At 54.0% G+C, this 12,661-nt stretch overlaps 1 long non-coding RNA gene across 1 annotated transcript; it reads left to right on the top strand.

Annotated features, from left to right (window-relative positions):
* The first annotated feature begins 6,694 nt into the window (after nt 1–6,694).
* Nucleotides 6,695–8,889, top strand: LOC149523210 (uncharacterized). Its single transcript, XR_016347216.1, has 3 exons — nt 6,695–6,834; nt 8,428–8,563; nt 8,793–8,889. It is a non-coding gene; the product is annotated as an uncharacterized LOC149523210 (long non-coding RNA).
* The last annotated feature ends 3,772 nt before the right edge of the window (nt 8,890–12,661 follow it).

Here is a 12,661-nt window from a genome sequence, read left to right as displayed (position 1 = left end):
GGAGGATTCTCTTCATTTTGGGGTCTTTGAACCATCGTTTCAAGGACTTCAATATCTGAGATATAGGTGAGAGGATTATTCTAGCAGTGGGTGGGTGAGATTCTGTGGCCTGCACTGTGCAGGGGTCAGACTAGATGATCAAAATGGTCCCTTCTGATCTTAAATTCTATGAATCTATGAGGAATGTTGTTGTTTTTTTTTTTTTGCTTGCCACTTGTGTGTGGCCCCCAACTGATTTTCCTGCGGGTCAGTGGCTGCAACCCAAAAAAGGTTCCCCAGCCCCGCTGTAGAGTCTCATGCACTAAGCTCCAGCGCTCTCAGGTTTGGTTCCACCTGTCGGCGCTACATACCCAGCGGAGCAGTTTTCTGTGGAAAACGCTGTTTCTTCAAAATAAAAACTTTTCAACGAGGTCACTTCAGTGTTGCTAAATTTCTGTTCCATGGAAAAATCTGAATGTTTGACCATTTCTCCTGATTCAGGATGAAAATACAATCGAGGAAGGTCAGAATTTGTTTGCTGATGTGGACACTTTGCAGGTAGTTGGGGCAAACAGCCAGGTTTGGGCTCTGATCAGTTCAGTTCCTGGGGCTCGGTTGCTCCCTGGGAACCAGACACTGGTGCTGGGCTGAGGTTCCTGGCAGAGGGGTTTGCCCACACGCCGGGTGTGACACTCTGGGTCAGGCATGGAGCACAGAGCGTAACTAGCTAATGACACGGAGACAGAACCTGGGAGCCCAGGTGGGATGATGCGTCTGGTGCCTCCTGCCAGAGCAACCCCCCACCCAATGAGTGCAGAGAGGGGCAATAACTCACTGGTTGCTGGGTTAGCAGAGGGGGCAGGGAACTCCAGAGGAAACTTGCCCATCCTATGAATTTAGATTCCCTCTCTAGAAGAGCCATTTTCCTTCCCTGTGAAGATGTTGCCCGGCTCAGACATGCTGGGTAAAGTCTAGGAAAGGGGCAGGGAGAATGTTCTGTGTTGGAAGATCCCGTCACCCTGTTACATGTGGCGTATTTCCTACATCCATCGTCATGGTGGTCACACTAAGACTCGGGCTGCCCAGGCCAGGACCTACTTTGCCCTAAATAAAGACCCCACAACACAGAAACACTTCGGAAGCATTTACCTGGGGGGAATGAATCACCATCACTGCCACTGCTGGAGCCATCACCTGATCAATAAACACACAAGAGCCATTGTCATGGCAATTACACTCAGACTGGGGGGTTATCAGCTGAGGACCCACCTTTCCCTACATAAGGACCCAGAAGGAAAAATGCTCCAGAAGCATTTACCAGGAGTGGGAGGGGGAGAGAAGATCTCCCAGCATCCCCACCGCTGGGTCCATCCCCTCTAGGCAATAAACACAGCAGAGATCAGAGCAGGCCCAGTCCAGGCCCCTACGCTGCTCTAGCACAGCTAGCCACTGGCAGCCACTGGCTGGGGGTAGGGCTGCTGGGCTCAGGGTGAGTCACAAATTGGATCTGAGTCAGCAATGGGAGTGTGTGTAAGACAGGGGAGGTGTCAGCTGACAGCCCAGTGCAGCATCAGAAGCAGCCCATGGTGTGGGGGCCGCTCCAAGCCAGCCATGGAGAGAAAGGGGAGGGAGGTGCTGCAGCCCGGCCTTCGTTAACTGGTTAAACTTAATGTTTCAGCAGGTAACTAATTAAACAGGATTTTACATCCTTAGCAGGTTTAGTCTTGAGAGAAGAAGCCGGGGAACATGGTAACAGTCTCTAAATCTGCTCAGGGCTGTTACACAGGGGCCGGGGATCAGTGGTTCTAAGGGCCCACGGAGGGCAGGGCTAGAGGCGATGGGGCTAATCTGCAGCAAGGGAGGGTTCGGTTCAGTAGCAGGGAGGAGAAGCTCTGGAACCAGCCTCCAGGGCAGGGTCTGGAGTCCCCGTTGTCAGAGCTTAGTAACAGGCTGCACAAGCCCCGTGTCAGGGCTGGTCTAGGTTCACTCTGTCCTGCAGGCCTTGGCGGCATCTCAAGGTCCCTTCCAGCCTGACATTTCTATGATGATCCCGTCACCCTGGTGCCAGGGCTGGGCCAGCCGAGCTGAGCTGTGTGAAACATGGGACGGGGTGAAACACAGAGCAGGGGTAAGGGTGAAATACGGGACAGGGTGAAACACACAGGAAGGGGTGAGGGTGAAACACGGGATGGGGTGAAACACACAGGAAGGGGGGGGGGTTGCCTGGGACACACTTTGCACAAAGACGTTTTATGAGATATTTTGTTTCAGATTTTGGAAATTGATGAATGTAAGTTTGGATTGGGGGGGGGTGTCATTTAATTGCTGTTCTCACACTGTCATTAACCCCATTCCCAGGATGCTGAGTTTCTGCTGGGCAGGGCTACAATAGGATATGTCACCCACAGACACGCACGGACGCACAGCTCACACCTTACCAATTACACTGATGTGTTGTGTGTGGCTGAGCTGGGATCTCGTCACCTGATTGTCGCTGTCCTTGATCTCGTACCCGCAGGAGAAATTCCCAGAACTGCCCCCGGACACCACATGCTCATAGTCGTAGGTGGCCTTCTCCTTTGAGCCCGTCTGGACTGAAACCTCCTCCCCGTCCTTGCAGAAGACGATGCGGGTGGCCAGGTGCCAGGAGGACATGAAGCACCTGACCTGCACGGAGTCCCCTGGCCGGGCCAATGTCTGGTTCAGGTAGAGGGTGGGGGCAGGGAGAGCACCTGGGGAGGGGAAGGGGGCAGAGCTGTCAGTGGGGTGTTGCTGGTGCCTGGTGCTGTTAGTGGGGCAGGAGGTAAGTAGAAGAGGGTCTGGGCCGTGTCTCAGATGGAGGCTCTGACCTGACCGGAGGCTTTACCCCAGGGGCTAATGGGCTGTGTACAGGCCTCAGGGCTCGGTCGGGCTGGGTGCCAATGCCTGGTGCTGTGCACTGTGCTAGAGCAGGCCCTGCTGAGGTCACTGACGGATGCAGCTGGGGCAGGACGGCTGGGAGTGAGGCCAAGGGCTGGGAGCTGGTGCTGAGGGAAGGTAAATCCTTGGGTCAGAGCTGGGAGGCAGCAGGGCAGGGAGAGGTCAGTTGGGAGGCATCTGCACCCTGCTCAGGCCCTCACCCAGGCCTGCCCCTCTTCCCAACCCATTGCTGTTGGCACCGCATTCAGCAGCGAGCAGCCAAAGGGGTGGTGGCTGGAGTGCCCGGTGGGGGAGAGGTAAAGGCCCTGGGTGCATTGAGGACAGACAGACAGACGGACTCACCGGGAGCTGAGCAGATCTCCTGGCTGCTGCGGCTCAGCGCTGGGAACAGAAAGGGGACGTGGGGTCAGTGCCAGTCTGGAATCTCCCCTGCGGAGAGATACCAGGGACAGCTTCTGGGGCCTCTGTTCCCCACACTGATTACAGGCTCCATTTTATGCCCTGCCTGTCCCACCAGGAGCACCCCTGCCTGTTCCATGAGGCTGTGCCAGGCACCGTGCAGAGCCCTGACCCCCAGGTTCCCTCCTGAAAAGAGCTGAAGTGACTTGGGCCCAGCCCTATAATGAGTCTGACCCCAAGACCCAGAACCCCTGAATTCTGGGTGAACTCATAACTGGAGCCCAGCCTCGAACCCATCTCAGTGTCTCTGGCCTGTCAGTAACAGGGAACTCTGGAGCCAGATGCTGATAACCCCCTGTGGTGAATAGGAGGAGTTCTGGCCAGCATTTGGTGACTAAAGGGTGAAAGTCAGATAGCTATGGGGGTGTTGGCAGGGAGCCAGAAGAGCCAACAACAGAGGGTGTTGAAATTTGAATTGAATAGATCTACCTGCCTGCTGTTCTCTTTGTGTGAGTTTAAGGCTGCGTCTACACTACACCCTAAACTAGAAATAAGAAATGCATTTCTTATTTCAATGTTATTTTGAAATAGCTTATTTTGAAATTTGGCGCACCTACATGGTGCCAAATTTTTTTAAATGAAGTGCTATTTTGAGCCATCCCTGATCCCTCGCGCAATGAGGTTTACCAAGATGGCAAAATAGCGCGCCCGTTATTTAAAAAAATATTTTGAAATGACTGGCAGCTTGTGTAGACAGAGGGTAGCTGTTTTGGGCTCTCTCCAGTATCCCAAAATAGCCTTGCAGTGTAGACATACCCTAAGGTAGGAGCTGGGGGAAGCAAGATGAATTGAACCTACAAAGAGTACTGGGCATGGAAATGGACTGGGCTTCGAAGTATGGATCACCACAGATCATGAGTAGTTTGAAAAATGTATATTCAGTTGCGATTAGGTTATTTTTCTTTGTTTTGTTGTTTGGTTAAACTCTGTGCTAAGCCCATGTGCCTCCCTCCTCCCCCTCCCCCTGACACACACACACACACACACACACACACGCTATATCTAAGCTGCATCCAGAGATATTATTATTCTCTATGTTATATTTTGTTTTTCTCAGTTGCTCTGTAACATCTAGCAATCAAGTAGTCTTTATTAGTATATCTGGGTATGTCTACACTACAACGCTAGTTCGAACTAACTTAGTTCGAATTAGTTAATTCGAACTAAGCTAATTCGAACTAACGCGTCTAGAACTAAAAACTAGTTCGAATTAGCGTTTTGCTAATTCGAACTAGCAAGTCCACATTGAGTGGACTCTGAACAGGGCTTAAGGATGGCCGGAAGCAGTGCCGGCAGGGCATCAGAAGAGGACTTAGAGCGTAGAGATGCTGTCTCAGGCTAGCCGAGGGCTGCGCTTAAAGGGTCCCGACCCCCACCCCGGACAGACAGTTCTAAGGGGTGCCCTGCTTGAAAACCAGTCCTGGCTTGGATTGCCCGGAGTACCCACACTGGGCACATCACACCACTGGGCTCATCGCACCGGGGGGGGGGGGGGATTTCCCCAGCCTGAGGCCTTGGGGAGGCCGATCCTGGATCCTGAGCCCGGCTCTGGCCCCGTTTCAAAGGCTGCTGGCAAAGTGCAGCGGGGGCAGGGCAGGACCCTCTGCTGCTAGAGGGGATTTGCCGACTCCCTGGGCTTCCTTGGTTCCATTTTCTCCCACCCCCTGCGAGTTAGCCCAGGCTCTCACACACTCACCGAGCAGCAAGAGGAACAGAGACAGGAGCATCGGGGCTGTGGCAGGAACCGAGAGGGTGGAAATGGCCAAACGACGTCGGCTTCTGACGAGACCAGGAAGGGACAATCTGCAGTCGCTGTCTGCTCCGACCTGCCCCCCGCTGCCCCTCTGGGCTCACAGCAGAAAGCCCCCCTCCCCGTGCAGAGTCTCTGCCAGCCCCTCAGGGCTGGGCTGGGAACCCAGATGCTGTCGCTGCTCTGATCCTCGTCAGGGCGTACGGTGAGGGAGCAGAGATGCCGCGGCCCTTCTGCTCTGCCCCGTCCTCTCCTCGTGTCTGATCGTCACTGTTCTTCATTTCCTGTCCTCTACATACCCCACCACCACCCACATCTTTATTTAGCGCCGGAAGCCTGAGAATCAAACACGTGTAGTTACAGGACTCAGCGAAACCTACCATGTTAGATGTAGTCCTGGCCTCGCTGGAAGGTTTAACATGAACTACACTGAACTCATACATAGAGCTCAAAGTGCTGTATCAGGGAAACAGGTGGGGAAACTGAGGCACGGGAAGGTGGGAATGGGAGTGTCCTGAAGTCACCCAGCAGGACAGAGCCAAGAATAGAAGTCAAGTCTTTGTCTATACATTCAGCATTAATACACTGAGCGCACCGGGTGATTTTTTACACCTCTAAGCAATGTTCCCTCTAATTATTTTCATTTGTGTGCGCCATAAATATTGTTATGTGCACTGAGGTATGTGTGGATATGCATCACCAGTGGCAACACCTATTCCCGGCTATGGGCACTGTGCTCCTCAGCTGGGCTGCATGTAAATGAAGGGTAGCGGTGGTCGGAGACTCTCTTCTAAGGGGGACGGAGGTGCCCATCTGTCGCCCTGACATTTCATCCCAGGAGGTATGCTGTCTGCCGGGGGCCGTATCCAAGATTTTACGGAGGCATTGTCGAGGATTATCCGGCCCTCTGACTACTACCCCATGCTACTCATCCATGTGGGCACAAATGATACTGAGAGGTGTGACACTGAGCGGATCAAGAGTAACTACAGGACACTGGGGGTATGTCTAGACTACAGGCTTTTGTCGACAGAAGTTTTGCCAACAGATACAGGCAGTCCCCGGGTTACGTACAAGATAGGGACTGTAGGTTTGTTCTTAAGTTGAATTTGTATGTAAGTCGGAACTGGTACATATTGTAGGGGAAACTCTAGCCAAACATTTTTTTTAGTTTTGGATAGCATAGGGAAAGGTTAACTCCCCTCTAATGTTTGTTTTGCTGTCTGTTCCCCTGTTCAGAAGATTTCACATCTATTTCTGTCCCTGTGACAAACTCAGGACTAAAGGAGTAACTCATCAAATACCAAACAGCTCTGCACCATGCTTTGAACTAATAGCTTTATTTCCACACACCACACAGGGTTCTAGGAGGAGGGTCCTTTTTTTGCTAACACAATGAGGCCAGCACTTTGTTTGTTTTGGTGGAGTCTTTGTTTGCCCAGGGAGCCCAGAATGTATAGGGGGAGGAGGGGCGGAGAGGCTGCTTTTGTCTGCTGTTCGGCAGCCTGTTGCTCAGGGGAGGGGGCAGCCTGTTGCTGGCAGGGGGGGAGGAGGGAGGCGTGCAGGATGCGAGGCCGCGGGGGGGGGGGGGGCGGCAGCGGGCGTGGGGAGGCACTTTTCCTCTGCCCGGCAGCTCTGCAGGATCCCTGTCCCTGTGGCCAGCTGCTGCAGGCAGAGGCCAGTTGGAGCCGGCCGAAGAGGAGGAGGAGGTGGATTCTAGGACCCAGGTGAGCGAACCCCGGGGACCCTGCTGCGCTCCCGGAGCCCGGCATGTATAGAGGGGAGGAGGGGCAGAGAGGCTGCTTTTGTCTGTTCGGCAGCCTGTTGCTCAGGGGAGGGGGCAGCCTGTTGCTGGCAGGGGGCTGGGGGGGGGGCAGCGGGCGTGGGGAGGCACTTTTCCTCTGCCCGGCAGCTCTGCGGGACCCCAGTCGGAGCCGGCCCGAGGAGGAGGAGGATCCTAGGACCCAGGTGAGCGAGCCCCGGGAATGCTGCTGCGCATGTGCGGGAGTTGCCTCACCCCGTTCGTATCTAGGGATCCGACGTAAGTCGGATCCACGTAAGTCGGGGACTGCCTGTACTGTGGACAAAGCTTCTGTCAACAAAGAGCGTCCAGACTACTTACAGTTCTGTTGACAAAGCAGGCTGCAGTAACGCCTTTTATTGACAGAACTCTGTTGACAAAAGGTGTTATTCCCTGTAGAATGAGACCACCTTGGCTTAACCACGAGATCTTGCATGATCTAAAAATAAAAAAGGAGTCATATAAAAATGGAAAGTAGGACAAATTACAAACGATTAATATAGGCAAACAACACAGGAATGCAAGGGCAAGATTAGAAAGGCAAAGGCACAAAATGAGCTCAAACTAGCTATGGGAATAAAGGGAACAAGATGACTTTTTATGAATACATTAGGATGAAGAGGAAGCCTAAGGACAGGGTAGGCCCACTGGTCAGTGAGGAGAAACATAACAGGAATGGCAGAGATGCTTAATGACTGCTTTCTTTCGGTCTTCACTGAGAAGTCTGAAGGAATGCCTAACATAGTGAATGCTAGTGGGAAGGTATTTAGAAGATAAAATAAAAAAAGAACAAGTTAAAAATCACCTAGAAAAGTTAGTTGACTGCAAGTCACCAGGGCCTGATGAAATGCATCCTAGAATACTCAAGGAGCTGATAGAGCTGAGCCTCTAGCTATCATCTTTGGAAAATCATGGGAGACAGCAGAGATTCCAGAAGACTGGAAACGGGCAAATATAGTGTCCATTTATAAAAAGGGAAATAAGAACAACCCAGGAAACTACAGACCAGTTAGCTTAACTTCTGTGCCATGGAAGATAGTGGAGCAAGTAATTAAGGAAATCATCTGTAGACACTTGGAAGGTGGCAAGGTGATAGGGAACAGCCAGCATGGATTTGTAAAGAACAAATCATGTCAAATCAATCTGATAGCTTTCTTTGATAGGAGGCAGAGGCAGGCCGGGAATGGGCCGGGACTGATCCGTGTTCTCCTTTCCCCGGGGAGGGGTGACCCTGGGCCTTTCAGGGGTGCTCTTGTGTGACTGCACCTGGGCCCCAGACTGGGGAGTGGCCGTTAGTGGATCCCCTTGTTCCATCCTCCGGAGTGACCCTTCAGTCGGGGCCATTGCTCAGGGTTGTCTCCTCACAAGACCGGCCCTGCCCCCGCCCCCGCCCCCGCCCCCGCCCCAGGAGCTGTCTCTGTCCGTCCACTTAGCTTAAAACCGCCTCGGCAGCCGTTTGCATGGGACGTGCAGCCCCAGGATGCTCAGGGACCACCCCCTCCCTCTTCTCTCCCCTCAGAACTCAGCCGACTGGCCGAGGATGGGTCACCACGTGGCCCAGCTGGGCCTTTTCATTTTGGACCCTTCCGAGGACGTCAGCCAGCTGGCCCGGGAGGGGGTGCACTGCCTCTGCCAACTCCTCCTGCATCACAGGGGTAAGGAACCCAGCCGGGACCTGGGCCCCAGGGACACCCTGAGGGTGCCAGCAGCGGGGGGAGGGGTCCCAGGCCTTTTCCCCCAGACTGGCCCAAGGGGGGATGCGTCCCTCTGTGTTCCCCTTCTGCCCCCTGTGCCCCTCCATTTGCCCAGGGATGCCTGCAGGGACCCGTGGGAGGGGAAGGGCTCAGACCTGCCAGCAGAATGACCCTGTTGTGTCTCTTGCAGGCCTCAACATCCACGAGACAGAGGACCTGTGGTGCAGGCACTGGTATAAGGAGAGGTGGGTCCTGGCTCACAGCAACACAGTCAGGGTGGGAGAGGTAAGGACGCGCTGCCAGGGCAGGGCAGGGCTCAGGGGTGGGCTGCCCCTTTGTGACGCTGTCCCGGCGTTTCAAGGGGGCGGCTCTTCCTAGGGGCAGTGACGCACGGAGCCCTGGATCTCCCGTAGAGGGGGAGCCAGGGCGGGGGGGGAGGTAACACTTTCTGATGTTGGCCAGTGGCCTAGGGCTGCTCTGTTCTGTGAAGGGGGGTGAGGTCTGGGAGGATCTTGGGGGCAGGAGGAAGGTGTGACCTGGGGCAGGGCTTGGGGTGCAGGGTCAGGAGAGCATCCAGGTGCAGGGTCTGGAAGGGAGTTTGGGGAAGGAGGAAGCTGTTTTAGCCTCAGGAGTTGGGGCTGGGCTCTGGGCCATTAACTGAAGCCTCGTGTCCTCTTGATTTCAGGTCTTTGGGCAGCTCTTCTCCCAGGAGCAGGAAAACTCCTTTTTGGAGACGGCTCTGCTCGCTGCCCGCTCCCCTCTGCAGCGCCCTAGCAAGGCCGGGCTGGTCCTGGCCCACGCCCTGCAGGGGCAGGCCCAGCACGTCCTCGGCTACATGGTGAGCAGCCAGAGCGGATGCAGGAGAGTGGGGAGGGTCAGGGTCTCCTTCCCATCCCCTCAGGGAGTCCACCCCGCCCTTTCCTCAGGCTGACAGAATCCCTCCTGCCCCTGCGAGCGTCCTTGGGGTTTGGAGGAGGCTCTGCACACACAAGCTGTGTCCTGGGAGATGGGAGGGGGGAGAGGTGTCAAGAGCCCTGGGAGGGGGGTCAGGAGCTCACCCTACGGGCTGCTGGCCTGACAGGGGGGTGAGCAGGGAGCAGAACAAGTCTCAGCACTGGGGGCAGGAGGGTGGAAATGCTGGGGGGGGCCCAGTACCCCTGACTTCCTGGGGATGGATCTTTGTCTGCTTCCCTTGCAGCAGGAAGACAGCCAGTGAGGGCACCAGGAGCTGAGGAGGCAGCAGCTGCGTCCCCACTTCCAACCCTGCAAAATGTATATAATTGTATTTTAATTATGATTAAACAACATTTGAAAGAACTTTTGGAGCAGGCTTGGTCAATCATTGTTAATCCTTCAGTCTCTCCATACGCAGCCAACAGTGGACAGCAGTTTTATATTCTGGAATGCAACATTAAAACATTAGCTGGAAAGTCACTTTAAAAAGGAAAATCGAGAGGTTCCCTTTCAATCTGCTGGCAACAACTCATTTACCTTTTTTTTTTCATTACCCAGATTTTTGTGAAAATTGACAAGTTTCTTTGAGGTGTTTCAATTTTGATGAAACTGCATTTTCCAGTGGAAAAGCATTGCGCTGGAAAAATTCCAGCCAGCTCTAGGAAATAGGTAATACACCAACCAATGGCTCTCAAGAATATGTAGCATAGCTCAAGAGTGTACTAGAACGAATAAAACGGCCTTGTCATGCACTGCAAGAGGCTTTTTGTGTTCAGTTATTTCCTTTTTTTAAAAGCCCTTCACCCCAGACAGTTGCAGCTTCCATCCGTGCAGGACTCTGCTGGAGAACACACAGCACGCTGGCTGCCCAAGTTTATCGTCCACATGATGCCCCCTCTGGGAAAGGTGAGAAGGTTGCTCTGTGGTTGTTTGGTCCTCTGGTCTCAGCTCCTCACTGGTTCCCCTGCACAGACATCCCTCTCTGAAGAGCTACACAGCACTTGAGTTGCAACCTTTCCTGTCACTTCACATAGCACCATGATCTGATATATGTTGATTTTCGTCTGGCTTTTGGCATTGTCCCTCATGGCATTCACACCGGAAGACTGGGGAAATGTGGTCTAGATGAAATTAGTATAAAGTGAGTGAACAACGGCTTCTACATTTTGTAGATGACTCCAAACTGGGATGGGTTGCAAACACATTGTAGAATGGGATTACAATTCAAACAGATCTTGAGAAACTGGAGAATTGGGCTGGTATCCCGGATTCTGACTGCACCTTTATACAGCCACAGCCTCCTGCCCCGGCACCAACATTGACAGCGGATGGTGATGGCTTCCCCCATGGCAACCACCCCGCCGGGGCTGATGGAGATGGAGGGTCCGGGCGCAGGGAGCTCTGCATTTACACACAGACAGGAGTGAGCTGGGGAGGCACAAACTCCTCCCCGTGTGTTAGAACCCACCCCCAGGGACAGCGCCGGGGCTCACAGACACCTCTCTGCACCCACAGGGTCCCTGCGGGCTGGGGACTGATCTCTGTCCCCCTTAGAACAATCTGGAGTCACCCCCGACTGCCCTGGGAGTAGGGCCTGGTTCAGATCTAAGGCCCCCAGTGTCGATCCGCAGTCACCCCCCAACTGCCCTGAGGACCCGTCCGGATTCTGATCTAAGCCCCCCAGTGTCAAAACAAGGAGGTGGAACTCAGCTTTGGGGTGAACATTCAGGTATCAACAGCTCTTCTCTGTCCCCACCTGTCCCAAAGAGAGATACTCATGTCCCAACACCCTGAATTGCTCCGCCAGCCAGCATCCTGGAGAGGAGACAGCTCATTAGGGACCAGAACTCAGAGTGATTTGATCCCACACCCTGGTCTCGGATCTCCCACACACACACCTGCCATAGGCACGTGCCCCAGCTGTCTCTGATACTCACCGAGGAAGAGGACGGTGATAGCAGATGCCATGATGGGGCTGTGAGGGGCCCCTTAGCACCACCACCAACGCCCCGGTGCCCAGTTCTACCCAGTCCCATATAAGGAGCTCAGATGCTAGCTGCAGCTACAGGAAGATGTCGATGTCTTGTCACTTCCTGCGTCCGTCACACCTTGTCTCTGATCTTCAGGTGAAATCTAGTGCGGTCACAGTTAGCAGCAAAGGTCCCTGCACAAATCAGGAAACCCTGCAGCCAAGTGTCACGTAGCTCGCAGCTGGCCTGTTTGTTTTGGGGAGGGGGAAACTGGTCACCATCAAAGTACTCTGTGTCCTGGGCTAATGTGCATCTGAGCGAGATCTAGGAAGCCGCAGTCTCATCTTCCATCTTTAATCGACGACTATTTCCTGCAGATTACACACACCCCTTTTTTTACAAATGATCCAAAGGAAGGCATCACAAGCCACGTGACTGAGGGGGCAGAGTTAAGGGCATTTGGGGGACAGTCACTGTGTCATTTCCAGTTGCTGGAAAGTTTGATTCTGCAGCCTCCCCTCCTAGCCTGCCCTGGTGCCATGCATGGAGAGGACGCAATGGGGGGCACCTGGGTTTGCTGACTCTTATGCCATAGTTCAGCGGTGATGATGGCTTAATGCCTGGAGCTAAGCGTGTTTTCTCTGTGTGTGAATTAAATCAACCAAGTTCAAAAGGAAACGGAAACAAGATAAATTCGATCCTGTGCCCCCAGTAGGTTACCAATGAGGAGAGACCCAGGGACTTACTCATGCCCCACAGATACCCTGCCCCCAAGTGGCCAGTGGGTGAGTGGCCAGGTCCCTAGCAAGGGATGGGACACGGGCTGTGTTTGTGCTGCCGCTGGCTAGAGAGCAGGAGAAAGCTGGGGGCCGGGAAGGTTTGATTCTGATCCTGGCTCTGGGAGGCGAGTGGGGACTAGTGGTTAGAGTCGAGGGCCTGGCAGGCAGGACTCCTGAGTGTTGCCAGCAGAGGTCGCTGTAGGGCAGAAGAGGGGGTTGAGAGAAATGGGACGGGAGCTGCAGGGCAATAAGGGTTGGGAGGGAGATGAGCCGAGGACAGTGCTGAGAGATGGGGGAAGGGGTTTGAGAGCAGACAGGATGGGGCAGAAAGGACGGAGATTTGAGGGGACATGGGA

Source organism: Pelodiscus sinensis, chromosome 18 (assembly GCF_052426305.1).
Source record: "Pelodiscus sinensis isolate ZL-2025 chromosome 18, ASM5242630v1, whole genome shotgun sequence".
In the NCBI taxonomy this organism is placed as follows: domain Eukaryota; kingdom Metazoa; phylum Chordata; order Testudines; family Trionychidae; genus Pelodiscus; species Pelodiscus sinensis.
This window is presented reverse-complemented; position numbering and strand designations above follow the sequence as displayed.